Genomic DNA, 14,908 nt, shown 5'->3' with positions numbered 1-14,908 from the left:
ACCAAGACCCACCAGTAAAACATTCTCTGGTTTCTCAGACCATCTTTTTCTCCCCATCTCCTCTTTCTTAAATCCCTCTTCTTCCCTCCATCATGAAAGGGTAAATGAGTTACACAAAACAGCTCAAGAGGACTCCTAAGTCGTCACAACCTCACAACTATTTCATTGCCATGGGCCTCACAGGACTCTTCCTCATCAGAGAAGAGAAAGGAAATCAAAGCGGTCACTTTCCGTGTGTTGGCAGGGTGCTGGTTAAGTGAACAGAGTCAGACATAAGCTAGATTCTCGTTTAGTGAGCTCTGTGGCCTTGGGAAAGCCCCTGGAACCTTTCTGTGCCTCGTATTCCTCCTTGGTAATAGCAGTCCCTCCTAAGGTGTTTTGGCAGATCAAACGAGAGAATGCAGGGAAGCAACGTGGATAGCTTATTTTTAAAGCCCTCAGTAAATGCTAGATTTCCTTCCTGAACCGCACCCTGGGGTAACACTCTTCAATAAGAGGGTGTATAGGGTGGAAACAGGGTGAGGAGACTAGTTTAGGTATATCCCTATCTGACAGAAACTCAATACAAGAAACAAAAGGAGAAAGATCTTTGTTGTTGTTGTTGCCTTACTACTTTCTAGAGGTATTGTCATACTTCTTCCTTCCCATAGCCCTTTAAGATGGGCATTATTATCCACATGTGACAGCTGGGGCTGGGCTTTGAACCCAGAGCGCACAGCTAGGAATGTTTGCGAGGCACCTCTAGCTTTCCGAAGTTGCCTTTACAAGGGCAGCCATTAGCCTCCACCACAGGACATCAGAGGCAGCACTGACAGGAACCTGTGAGGCCCCAGCGCACCTGGAGTACCATGACTCTGTGACCCCAGAGCTGGGGACATCAAGAATCTGGGCCAGGCTGATGCCACTGAAGCTCTCTAAGCCCTACTTTCTCCCCTTCCTTCCATCAGCCCAAAGGGCTTTCATGTTAAGGCATCCCTGCTTCTGTGACCACGTGCTATGGAACTGGCTAGATCTGAATTTGAAACACACACCTCTTAAGTGACCTTAAGTAACTCACTTATTCCTTCTGCTTCCTCTGCTGAAATTGGGGATGTCAAAAGGCCTACCTCCCACAGATGTCATGAAGATTCAATAGAGCAGTGCCTTGAGAAAACACAAAACACTACCTGGCACATACTAAAGTGCCCATGTATAGTAGCTGCTATTGTTCAACTGATGCAGCCTGGAGAAATCAGCCTCATGCTGAACCATGGTGATGATGCTCTCGGGGGGTAGGGAGCAGGTCCTGGCGTACAGGCTGAAATGTCTGCTCACACTTCCACACAACCCAAGCAGTATGGCCTTTTTACCCAATATATAATCCTCCCCCACCCCACAGGAAACTCCTTGAGGGCAACACAGGGACCTAATTGGGTCTAGGTCTCTAGGTCTTTTCCTAGGGGGGGGAAAAAAAAAGACCAACTGAGGCCCAGCCTAGGGCCTCCCAATCAGTGCCTTTGATCCACAAACATGTGCTGATGGGCCCTTCTGTGCTGGGAACTGGGGAAAGGGAAGACACCCCGCCCTACTTTCCAGGAGTTCATAATGCACCTGGGGAAAAAGATAAGGAACCACTATCACAGCAGACAGAAAGTAATGAGGGCTGAGTGTCCCTGGAAATGTGGGGAGAAGGAGGTGGTATTTAAGCTGGACCTTAAAAATTAGTCAAGACATGGGAGGGATGGCATTCCAGACTGAACAGGGACAACGTGAACAAAGGCCTAGAGACAGGAAAACACAGGGTTTGTTTAAAAAACAGATTAGTGAGGTGAGGCTGAAGGATTGGGATGGGAGGGGATTGAGATGGGAGCTGGCAATGGAGCCAGTGAGCCTCAGGGGCAGGGAACAGAAATAAAAGTCATAGCTGCATGGAGAAAATGAGGAGGGAGGGCCAGCAACTTTAAACAGGATAGTTACAGCAATTATCTTAGAAGCGACACGTTGAGCCCGGGCAGGGTGGCTCACGCCTGTAATCCCAGCACTTTGGGAGGCCAAGACGGGCGGATCATGAGGTCAGGAGTTCGAGACCAGCCCGGCCAACATGGCGAAACCCCGTCTCAACTAAAAATACAAAAATTAGCTGGGCATGGTGGCGGGCGCCTGTAGTCCCAGCTACTCGGAAGGCTGAGACAGGAGAATCGCTTGAACCCAAGAGGCAGGGGTTGCAGTGAGCTGAGATGGAGCCACTGCACTCCAGCCTGGGCGCCAGAGCAAGACTCCGTCTCGGGGGCGGGGGGGTGGGGGGAGTGACACTTTGAAGAGGTAAAGGAGTAGCCGTGTGACTATCAGAGGGAAGAGTTTCCAGGCAGACAGACCAGCAGTGCAAAGGTCCTGAGGCCACAGGGCTGCCACACCGATGATGCATTAAAAAGGCCAATGTGACTGGAGCGTGGGAGAAGGGGGAGGGTGGTAGAAAGAGAGGTTAAAGAGCTAAAAAGGAGCCAGCTCCTGAAGGCCTTTGCAGGTCATGAGGGGCCTTTAACTTTCCCTTGGATGAAATGGAGTGCTAGTGTGGGATTTCCAGTAAAGGAACGACGTGCTCTGACTTAAATTTTAAAGGATCGCCCTGTCTGCTGTGTAGAGAATCAGCTGTAGGGGGCCAAGGGTGGAAGCTGGGAGACCAGTAAAGAGGCTATAATGGAAATCCCGGCGGGGGGGGGGGGGGGGGCGGGAGATGGTGGCTGGAACCAGGGTGGTAGCTATGTGGTGGCTCGCCTCTGATTCCCCGTGTAAAAAATGGAGTTTAGGATCCCTGCCCTGTGTGCAGCCCACAGCCTCAAGCCCCCATGGGGATGGAATGCCGGAAACCTCTGGCCAGCGCACTAGCAGCCTGGAGAATACGGAAGATTGTGGCAGGATTGTGGGGCACATGGGCAGCTCCCTGCTCGTCCGGGCCCCTGGTGCCCACGAGAAAACCAAAACAGGTGCGTGCCCCGCGCCGCACGTCAGGAGGGCAAGACTCAGTGGAGGGAGGGGCTGTCCACTCGCTCTAGCTCCCCAGAGGCTGAACAGGGAGAACTGGGAAAAGGACGCCTCCTCAGCGTCCTAGAACGGGTCCTCGGCAGCCGGTATTGCATGCGCCCTAGTATGGGGCCGCTCCACTTGCACAGGTGTTGGCAACATGCGGGGAGCGCCACGGCATGCCCCCAATGAGCCGACTCCCTCCCCCAACTCTACCCCCTTTGTCTCGCTGGCCCCTACTCCTTCTGTCTGCCTGTCTGTCCCGTCCCAGGTTCAGCGCGCACGGCCCTGCCGGGGTCCCTCTGGCGGTTGCCGTAGCCGCGCGGCCCGACCCGGGGCTCCCAAGAGGAGAAAAAATCATGAATGAAATGGATGCGCTGCTCCCACTCCTCCGCCCTCCCTGTCCAAGCAACCTTGGCATGGGGGCGACGACTGCGGAGACTCCGCGCAGAGTTGCTCGGGAGAGGGAGGCACCTGAGATGAGGTCAGGGGTTAAGGGTCTCTGATCCGGCCCCCTTCGTGCCCCGGGAGCAGGCCGCTCTCCCGGTCCCCCGCCCCGCCAGCCCTGCGCAATTCCCGGCGAGCGGCGCAAGCCCGCCCGGGGGCGGGGCGGAGCCGGGGCTGGGGGGTGTCAAACCCACCCGGCGGCTGCGCCAGCGACTCTGCAGCTGAAGCGCATTTGGTGAGGCGGTCGGGCGAGGGAGCGCGCACGGAGCGCGGGACGGAGCGCCAGGCGGACGGACCGAAGGACGGACCGAAGGACGGACGCCCCCGCACACGCAGACGCACAGAGCTCGGCGCGGCCCCCGTCGCACACACACTGGCACAGACACAAGCAGGGACACACGCAGACACACGCACACTCGCGCGCGCATCCTCCCGCCAGCCTGCTTGCCTGCTCGCCGGCGCCCGGAGCCCGCTCTGGCCGGTAAGTGCGGCGCCTCGGTCTGCGCCTTTGTGTGCGGAGCCGGAAGGTGGAGGGCGCGGGTCCCTCCTTCGGGCGGCCCCGCAACTGACACCTTCTCCAGCCCTCCCGGCCGAGGAGCCGGCGCCCGCCCCCGCCACGCCCCCGTGGGGCTCTGGGCGCCCGCATGCTGGGGGAGGGGTCCCCCACGCAGAGGAGGGGGCTTGGGGCTTGGCGCTTGGTAGCCGGGAGGGAGCGGCAGCCACTCCCCACGAAGCCCGTGCGCGGTTCCGGGGAGGAATCGGGATAGTGGTTTGGGGTCTGAGCCTCTGCGGCCGGCGGAGGCTGGTGCGCGGCTCTGGGCTGCATCGCCTCTCCAGAGCCTGAAGCCCCTGAGGGAGATTGGAAATCGCCGCTAGCCTTCTGGCCTCTAAAGCGCGGCTCCCAGCCTTCCCATCGCTTCGCCTCCACCGACCCTTTAGCTTTAGCCTCCCTCGTCCCACCCTCCCCTAGAATAAAAGCTTAGCGCGCTCCCCTCCCCCAGCATGCTGCTTGTTTCTGGATGAGGCCCAGGCTCCTGCAAAACCGGAGATTGCCGGGGTCAGAGCCTTGGGAGGCTTACCTTATCAAGGATCACAGGGCTTAGAAGATCAGGGCCAGACGAATCCTGGGAACTTATTCAACCTTCTCATTTTACAGATGGGGAAACTGAGGCCCAGTAAGGTGGCGGACCAAGGTCACCAGAGAGTTAGTGGTAAAGCTTTCATTAGAATCTAGGGTTCCTGGTTTTCATACTCATGCTCCCCTCCTACACAACTAGATCCCACCCACATTGAAGCCCCAGAACCCCAAAATTCACCTGAGTGTACCACGAAAGTGTGTAATTCCAGCCCTGCCCCACTTGGAGGGGCAGGTGCCATTCATTTTCTACCTTCCCTACCTATGGTACCAAAAAAGGGGGAGAGGGGGCTTTAATTTGCTTCCTTCAACCTCAAAGGAGAGCTCTCATAACACTCAAACACTCCGGGTATGGGATTCGTTTGGGAGAATGAAGAAGCCCAGGACCTGAGATCAGATTCCCAGGCGTTAGTCCTGATCCACCCAGGACACACTGAGCCTGAGTGTCCTCAGTTGGACCAGGTGATGTGGCATCCCAGGATTCGTCCTCTTCTCCACTGTGTCCTGACTGCATGCCCTCCCAGTCACCCTTCCCTCCCCCTTGAGGGCCAGATCTTCTACTCCAACCAGGCCCCTGTAGTCATCCCTTTGCCGAGGTCCCCACCTGTTTCTCCTTGGGGCTTGTTAAGGGCAGCCTCTTGGTGCTGCTGACAAAGCTGCTGGGGAAGCTTGAGTTACAATCACACCAGGTTCGGGTGGTTTCTCAGCACACGGCTCCCTCAAGGGCAGCCAGGTGTCCCCAGAGCTGAGCCTGATGCCTGGTGCAGAGAGGGTGCCCCGAGAGATGTGTTGAAGGAGTACAAGCATAGACGGATGGTGAAGGGATGGAGTCAGTCACCTTGGAGGAGACTGGATGGAATAGTTGGCAAGGAGGGCAGTGTTCAGTCTCCAGGGACCTGAGGTTCTGGTCTCAAGAACTTCCTTTTTTTATTTTATTTCCATAGATTTTTGGGGAACAGGTGGTATTTGGTTTCTTGAGTAAGTTCTTTAACGGTGATTTGTGAGAATTTGGTGCACCCATCACCCAGAGTATACACTGAACCCAATGTGTAGTCTTTTATCCCTCATCCACCTCCCACCTTTCCCCCAAGTCCCCAAAGTCCATTGTGTCATTCTTATGCCTTTGCATCCTCATAGCTTAGCTCTCACTTATGAGTGAGAACATACAATGTTTGGTTTTCCATTCCTGAGTTACTTCACTTAGAATCGTAGTCTCCAGTTCCATCGAGAACTTCCTTTTTGAGGGGGGTGAGCAGCTCATCATGGAGCTGAGCCAGGGTGGCCAAGTGGCAGAACTTCAGGGGCTGCCACTGACAATGTAGTCCATGTAGATGGCATTGGCTGTGAAGTTTACACAGACTTCATAATGAATGGTGGCCCCTGGGTTTTTGACATGTAGGGATTTCTGCCTTGAGAGTGAAGGGATCTGGATTCCAGGCCCAGTCTCTTCCTCACTGGCTGTACAGTGTCAGTATATAACCCTTTTGGGTCTCAATTTCTCCATCCAAAAAAAATAACATCATTGGATTGATGATGTTATGAACTATTTGGCGGTGGGGTGGGAGCACGTATTTATGTAACTGCTATGGGCTTCTTTTGCTTTATGAAGGAATAATTTCTGACTCAAGAATGATGTATGTAGAGTACTTAGTACAGTCCCTAACACATAGAAAATGCTCAGGAATTGGTAGCTAGTAATTCCACTAGGACCCCAGCTTTGTGGATATACCCTATACTTCTTCCTTTCTTCAGATCATCCAAGGACATGGGATTCTTAAGGCCTCAAAGTCCTCCTCCCTCAAAAAATTCCTTTCCCCCTGACCTATTCCTGGACTTCAGGCTCAGCCAGCATAAAACATCCGTGAAAACTCCCTGGAAGGATCAACACTTTTGTTTATTCAACGTTTTGTACGTCAGCATGATAGAATTTCATAATTAATTTGTATGTAGTGTCAAAAGCTCTTCCTATACTCTGTCACTTACTCCTCATAACACATCTGCGACAACAATAGTGTTATCATCCTCATTTTACAGATAGGGAAATTAAGGCTTGGATTTTCACTTATCTAAGGGTGCATACCTCAAAAGTCTCAGATCCAGAGAGCTAGGCCTCCAGCTCAGATGATCTGACTCCAGATTCTGAACTCTTTGTTCTGTGTCGTATTGCCTGTCCTTTCCCTAGACTTGCCCTAAAAGAGAGGTGGATAACCCCTTAAAAACAGTTGAAAGAGGACTTTTATTCTCCTCACAGGTCAGTAACGGCTTCTTGGAGAAGCCAAGTAGCATTTAAACTGGGTGAATGATTTGTACATTAGAAGAAAGGAAGAAAACTATTTCAAGGAGTGGAAATAGCATGAGCAGAGGATGGACAGGCAATGGGGACTTCTAGGATATATACAGAAACTGGAAAGCAGTTCATTCCAACTGGAGCAAAAAGAATAAAAGAAGGGACTTGAGAAGGAAGGTTGGGTAAGGGGATGGAGGTTATTAGGGGGACATTGACTGCCAAGCTAAGGAGTTGGGAGTCTTTAGTTTTTGAGTGGGGGAGAAACATAATCAAACCGTAACATGATGAAACTCACTCTGGCTACCCCTTGGAGAACAGATTGGATGTGGAGAGCCTGCTGGCCGGAAGCCCAGGTAGGAAATGATGACAATGGTTTAGGTGAGAGATAAAGAGAGTATGGACTGGGGGTGGTTGTAAGAATGGTTAGAAAAAGGAGTTGATGCAAGAGGCCACAGTGTCACTAAAATTGGTAACTGATTGGATGTAGGCACTAGCAGGAGGGAAGAATAAGTGATGGCAAGGCTTTGAGACTGAATGGCCAAGGATGTCATTCACAGACACAGCCCAATAGGAGGAGAAGTGGGAGGCTTAGGAGTAGGGGCTAGGAATCTACCAGGGACCATAATGAGCCTTCCTGAAAAGCTGGTTCATCAAGCACCCTAAACTATCAAGAACCAGTTCATTCATTCATTTATTCTCTGAATACATATAAACATCTGTTACATGCCAGGTTGTTCTAGCCCCTAGGGATACGTTGCTAAAAAGACGAACTTCCTCCCCAAGCTCTACCAGGGGAGACAGAAAATAAAATATAAGCAAAGATAAAATTGTTCAGGTGGTGAGCAGTGCTTTGGAGAAAAATAAAGTAGGAAGAGGGATGACTGGGAGGAAGAATGGAGAAAGAGACCTGCCTTTAAATAGAATTGTCTTTGAGGAGGTGATATTTGAACAAAGACCTGAATGAAGAGGAGACCTGGGGAACAGCATTCTAAAAAGAGGAGACCACAGGTGCAGAGGCCCTGGGGTAACAATAGCTTGGTGTCTTCAAGGAACCTGAAGTGTAGCTGTAAGAGACAGACAAAGGGGGAAAGTGATAAGGAAAAAGGTGAGAGAGTGCGCAGAGCCAATCATGTAAGGGCCTATAGACCTGAAGAATGAGAAGCTGCATGATGTTAATGAATCTAAGAGAACACATATCCTATTCACCTTATATTCTTTGTGCCTAGCAAACCAAGCCTGGCCCTTCACAGTAAATCATTGTTGAATGAGTGAATGAATGAATGAATGAATGAATGTTGGAAATGACCATTTATGTGTGAGACTGCATATCTTAGACTTATATGAACCAATAAATAAAGATATTATACCATAGTAAGGGTATAGTAAGCTGTACTATGATCAAAATAATAAAGCTCAGATAACTTGAATGCTGTGTTGTCACTCAAGTATGAAAATTTAAGTGAAGTCTGCATATTTTATTCAATATGGCTTGATATTATAAACACTGCTGTTGACTAAGACGAAATAGTAAAACGTACCTGAAATGACTGTAAAACAATGAAAATAACATTTTTGGTCTTTCTTCATCCTCCTCCCAGCACAAATATACATCCTTCTGGCTTCATTTCAAATTTTCTCTTGCACTCTCAACCATTTCCTTCATAGAGGTTTTAAGGAAACTCATCTCTAACAGAAAGACCCATATTTGCAGGACAAGATGCTATCATCTCCAGTAAACTGACAGATTCCCAAAAAGAGAAGGCAGTGGGGAGGGAGAAATTATTTATTGACATATAAATGCTTCAGGCACCTAATCAATTGTTGAAATGGATCTACAGGTGGAGATGGGAAAACTGGCTGGACCATGTGAGGGGCTAGGTGACATGCAGGCTCAGTCTTAGAATCACAGGATCTCTGGACCCCCGGTCCAGATTCCATCTGCAGCCACAGGTCTGTCACCTGTCATATGTAGAAGGTAGAAACTCAGGTCATCTCGAGGGGAAAAAAAAAAAAAACAAAAAACTAGAAACTCTTTTCTCTTTTAAGCAGTGTTATCACCAAAAGGCTCTTCCTTATCTTAGGGGATTGTGGAAAATAAGATTCCCCCCATTCTAGGCTGGGTGCGGTGGCTCACGCCTGTAATCCCAGCACTTTGAGAGGCCGAGGTGGGCGGATCATGAGGTCAGGAGATCGAGACTATCCTGGCTAACATGGTGAAATCCCGTGTCTACTAAAAATACAAAAAATTAGCCAGGCACCGTGGCAGGCGCCTGTAGTCCCAGCTACTCGGGAGGCTGAGACAGGAGAATGGCATGAGCCCAGGAGGCGGAGCTTGCAGTGAGCCGAGATAGAGCCACTGCAGTCCAGCCTGGGCGAAAGAGCGAGACTCCGTCTCAAAGAAAAAAAAAAAAAATAGATTCCCCCCGTTCTTTAACATCATCTCCATCTTTTCTGCATCTGGTGAGATGTGGAACGAGCATCGTGGCCGCCGGTGTCTGGCAAAACTCAGAAATTTGCAAACTCTTAGACTGAGAAAAGCTTTTCCCACTGTGCTGCAGCACATGGAACAGAAGCCACCCTCCTTCCTTTGTCCCCGTTGAAGCAAGCGTGACTCAAGTTTCTATACCTGGGGTGTAGCATGTTGGATGGGGAGGGGATCCCCTCACACCAGATGCGGGAGATGCACTGTTTGCACATTTGTAAGGGAACAAGCATCATGGGAATTCCTAACTTTGGGCTAATGTAAGGGATAAACTGTTCACAGCCAAATTTCCTAGTTAGTCCAGTAGCAAAATAAAGACCCTAAATTGCCCTCCTTTTTTGTGGTGAGGTAGTTGGTTGGAGTCATTAGAGAGACACACCAAGTCCTGAAGTGTCTTTCTGAAGAGTCGACATGAAACACCCCCTCACCTCCCATTCCTCTGCAAGCCTTTCGGGAGGGATTTGTGGGCCTCAATGGTGGCAGCATATGGGCATCTGGAATCAATTCTGAAGATTCTTGCAAAACTAACAATGTGTGTATTTCATCATCTGCCTAAAGGTGTTGTCTGGCATAAACTATAAATTACAGTTGTGAGAATAACCATACTCCATGCTAGAGAACAAACGTAAGATGAACCATCATTTTATATGCCCTATTCTATGTTTTCTGTAAATCTGTATTTTGTAATAGTTGAAATTAGTCCACATATAGGTTTATAGCCTGCATTTTTCACTTAACATTTTGTCATGACTTCTCTGTTTATACTTGGTTGGCTGACCCCTGCTTTATTTAACTATGTCTTTATTGTTGCACATAGTCAATCATGAGCATCTCCAGGCACACAGCTTTTCCATCTCAGAGTCTCAAAGCATCCATCTGAAGCACCCTCAAGAGATATGATGGGATCAAGGTGGTTAAAGAGGGGTGCAAGGAAAAGAACATGTCGTGGCCCTGGTGTCTGGAGTAGAAAAAGAACAGGGAACTTGGTGCAGTGGCTCATGCCTATAATCCCAGCACTTTGGGAGGCTGAGGCAGGGGATCATTTGAGGTCAGGAGTTTGAGACCAGCCTGGCCCACACGGTGAAACTCTGTCCCTAGTAAAAATATAAAAATTAGCCAGGCATGGTGGCGCACACCTGCAGCCCCTCCTACTCAGGAGGCTGAGGCATGAGAATTGCTTGAACCCAGGAGGCAGAGGTTGCAGTGAGCCAAGATAGCACCGCTGCACTCCAGCCTGGGTGACAGAGCGAGACCCTGTCTCAAAAAAAAAAAAAGAAAAAGAACAGGGAACCCAAGAGTTGGAACCAAGGAGAGGATGGAGAGGAAGATAGATCATGGGCCAGGGGGTCAAGGTCACAGAGCCCTAGGGGTGGCAGAGGGACATGCAGCTCTGTCAGATTTCAGAGGGAAGTCTGTCCTTCCAGTGTTTTGTTTGTTTGGTGTGGGAGGCTTTTATTAAATTGTGGTAAAATACACATAACACGAAATTTACCATTTTAACCAATTTTAACTGTATAATTTTGTGGCGTTAAGTATATTTACAGTGTTATACAACCATCACCACTGTCCATCTCCAGAATCTTTTTATGTTCCCAGACTGAATCGCTGTACTCATTAAATACTAATTCCTCATTCCCATCTCCCCCAGCCCCTGGTGACCTCCATTCTACTTTCTGTCTCCATAAATTCACCTATTCTAGGTACTTCGTGTAAGTGGCATCATGTTTGTCTTTTTTTGTCTGGCTTCTTTCACTTAGCCTAATGTTTTCCAGGGTCGTCTCTGTGGTATCATATATCAGAATCTCATTTATTTTCAAAGCTGAATATATTCCATTGTATGGATATACCACATTGTTTAGCCATTCATCTGTTTCCACCTTTTGGCTATTGTGAATAATACGGCTGTGAACATTGGTGTGCCAGGATCTGTTTGAGCCCCTGCGTTCAATTCTTTGGGGTATATACCTCACAGTGGAATTGCTGGATCGTATGATCATTCTGTGTTTAACTTTCTGAGAGGTGCAGGGTGCATTTTTTAAAAAGGATTTTTGTGTGCCCAGTATGAAGACCACTGAGTGAAGTCTTAGGAATAGAGTGTCCAGGAAGAAGCTGTTAATTTAAAAACTAAATGTTGTTTGGGTTCTGCATGGCCATGGAGGTAACAGAGAAGAGAGAAGAGGGAACAGAATACAAATGAGTCTGACTCCGTTTCTGAAGAATTGTTGTGATTTAGAGGCATTGTGGGTGGAAAAAGAAAGCTCTCAGGAGAGATCTTAGTGGGCGGAATTGATTCAAGCATGCAAGTATTTACTGTACCAGGCACTGTGGTGGACACAAGGCCCTCAGCAATCAACACGACCACAAGGACCCTGCCCGCAAGGAGCTTAATGTCTAGTGGAGGTGCCAGAGGAGTCACCTGGCAACAGTGGTCTGTACTGATGCATTCTAGGCTCATCATAAGCACTCACTCTTACTGAGTGCTTACTACATTATCTCAATCTTGGTGACAGTTCAGTGAAGACGGTTTCTGTTATCCTCAATTTGCAGGTGAGGAAACAGAGAGCTTGAGTAACCCTATTTCAGGTACGCACAGTAAGAGTCAGAGCCAGAATTTAAACTTAGGCAGTAACTGTGCTCTGTAGGGCTGTGGGAACACAGGAGAGACACCTGCCCAGGACAGAGGTCAGAGAAGGCTTTCCGAAGGCAGGGGTCAGGTGAGTATTTTCATGCAAGTCAGCTGTGTTCTTCTTCAGCCCATGATGTAAAACAGTGCTTTTCTATAGTAGCAGCAGTAGCGTTCAGCCCTGCTTCCAGGGACTCTAGACACTCAGGGAGACCCCCTCACTGAGACTCCACTTCAGAGGAAGATGATCACTTTTATCATCCTTGCTGCTTATCATGAGGCCGGGAGGCTGGGGGTGAGGCATTGCCATTTCCCACTGCCATCTGCTGCCTCTGCTACTTCCCTAGCTGGTCAGCATCTGAGGTACCTCAGAGGGACCTCCTGGGGCCCCTTCGGGGCAGCGTCAGGCCAGTGGGCTAAGAGATAGGCAAATACGAGGCCTAGGAGTGGCAGTGAAGATCATATGTCCACCTTCTGTGCCACATCACTGTCCCAAGATACTCCCACCACCACAGAGCCCTGTCTTACCAAAATACAGATGTGGCCAAGTCTCTGGTGTTTCCATCCTTCTGTGGCTCCCCATGGCTTGCAGCCGTATTTTCTCAACAGCGACCTACTGGCCTTTGGGTGGGAGAGTTCTTTGATGTAAAAGCATCCCTGGCCCCATCTCCTATATATTTGCCTGTAGCACCCTTCAGTCATTATAACAACCAAAAATGCTCACACATGTTCTTCAGGTTTACTTTACAAGCAGTCCAATGTATAGATCTTAAGTGTTCTGTTCAGTGCATTTTGACAACTGCATGAGCTCATGTAACCATCACCAAGAGCAAGACTCAGAAGATTTCCATCACCCCCAAAAGTTCAGAGATAACGATTATTCCAATTTCTATCATTGTAGATGGATTTTGTCTGTTCCTAATCGTCATATAAGTGGAATCATATAGTACGTGCTCTTTTGTGTCATGAAATAGTTTTTAAGAAGCCAGACGCAGTGGCTCATACCTGTAACCCCAGCACTTTGGGAGGCCAAGATGGGTGGATCATCTGAGGTCAGGAGTTCGAGACCAGCCTAGCCAACATGGTGAAATCCCGTCTCTACTAAAAATACAAAAATTAGCTGGGCATGGTGGCGCACACCTGTAGTCCCAGCTACTCGGGAGGCTGAGGCAGGAGAATCCCTGGAACCTGGGAGGTGGAGGTTGCAGTGAGCCAAGATCATGCCACTGCACTCAAGCCTGGGTGACAGAACGAGACTCCATCTCCAAAAAGAAAAAAGACATAGTTTTTGAGATCCATCCATGTGGTCACGTTTTCCCCACTAACCCCCAATATACACACAGATTTCTAAATGCCAACTAGCATGGCAATACCTGCCTCTGTCCCCCTGAGAAAAAATGGCCTGTGAGTCAAAGTTAGTGTGTCTTAGGCTGATTCATGAAGCCCTCTGCTGTGTGACAAGAGTCCCTCTTACGTCTACTCTGTGGCTACACTGAGGTGCCTCGTCTGCCTGGCATACCTTGTGCTTTCACCTCTCCGGGCCTTTGCCCTGCAGTGTTCCCTGCCTGGAATGTCCTCCCTGTATCTGGTGAACTCCTGCTTGTCCTTCGGGTCTCTTCTGTGCAGCTTCCCAGACTCTGTTTTTGTGCCCTCCTGAGTGCTCCCGTAAGACAGCCTCAGTGGGCCTTTAATGCATTTCTCACTCAACTCATTAGGCCGAATGCTGGGTGGAGGGCAGGGACTGGCTCTTAGTTATCTGTGTGTCCCCCAAGGCTCAGTACAGAGCCTGATATTAAAGAAATTGATATAAGATTATAGTAAGATTATCTTAGAGACAAACTGGGTTTAAAATACAAAATGTATTCTGAACCACCCCCTGGAGCTAATAAAGTTGGAGCTGGGCATGGTGGCTCATGCCTGTAGTCCCAGCACCAGGCCGAGGCGGGTGGATCACTTGAGGTCAGGAGTTTGACACCACCCTAGCCAATATGGTGAAACCCCATCTCTACTAAAAATACAAAAACTAGCCAGGTGTGGTGGCAGGCTCCTGTAGTCCCAACTACTTGGGAGGCTGAGGCAGGAGAATTGATTAAACCCGGGAGGCGGAGGCTGCAGTGAGCCTAGATCGCGCCACTGCACTCCAGCCTGGGTGACAGAGGAAGACTCCATCTCAAAAAAAAAAAAAAAAAAAAAAAAAAAGTGGTCAAAAAAAGACAGTCTGATCTCTGGCTACAGATGATAAATGTAAACTGACTTCCTGCCAGTGAGGCAGAGACCTCCATCCCTTCCCCAGAGGACCTAGCATCATGGGAAGTGGCATGGATGAGTGCAAAGTAGCGCAGCTCAGGGAGTCAAGGGGGCCGGGGCGGGGTGGGGGGGGGGGGCGGTGCGGCAAAGATCAGAGTCAATCTCGGAAGGCTGCCTGGAGGAGGTGAGTTCCAAAGGTTTTCAAAGAGGTCTCTGTGTCAAGCCTAGGAGTTGCATAATCAGAGTGTGAGAGCCCTAAAGCATGATTCAAGGCCACCTGGATCGTGGGCCTGATCTGTCCTCTCATGACCCTGGTACTGAGTGTCATGCAGCAGCCCTTCCCTCTTCCTTCACTCCTTTCCACTCATGTCTTTCTTCTTTTTCTCCCACTTGGTCTTTCCTTCCCATCTTCCTTCCAAATCTGAGTGTAAAGGAAAGAGCTGGACCGGCCTTCCATGTTTTTTTCTCCTCTGCACTGGGCTTTCTGTCGTGGGGGATAAAGAGGGGGTTTTATCCCTTGCCACTTGTCAGCCTGGGAAGTTTACAGAAGCCAAAGTTATGGACAAGAGAGCCAGGGAGCAGCCCGGGACAGGGTGTGGCTCATTACCAGTTTCCAAGTCACAAAAAATGCTGGGGGAAGGATTGAGCCAGAGGAGAGGTCAACACACCCTAGACTCACTAAGGAGG

General features: G+C 49.6%; 1 protein-coding gene across 3 annotated transcripts in view; it reads left to right on the top strand.

The window, feature by feature from the left end:
* The first annotated feature begins 3,658 nt into the window (after positions 1 to 3,658).
* Positions 3,659 to 14,908, top strand: part of PTPN5 (protein tyrosine phosphatase non-receptor type 5) — a 63,061-nt gene continuing 51,811 nt past the window's right edge. For all 3 annotated transcript variants that reach the window (XM_003312951.7, XM_003312950.6, XM_003312949.6), the window contains exon 1: positions 3,659 to 3,928. The gene's annotated coding sequence lies outside the window, so the exon portion shown is untranslated. The remainder of the gene's footprint in view (positions 3,929 to 14,908) is intronic.

Source organism: Pan troglodytes, chromosome 9, assembly GCF_028858775.2.
Source record: "Pan troglodytes isolate AG18354 chromosome 9, NHGRI_mPanTro3-v2.0_pri, whole genome shotgun sequence".
Classification (NCBI taxonomy): Eukaryota; Metazoa; Chordata; class Mammalia; order Primates; family Hominidae; genus Pan; species Pan troglodytes.
This window is presented reverse-complemented; position numbering and strand designations above follow the sequence as displayed.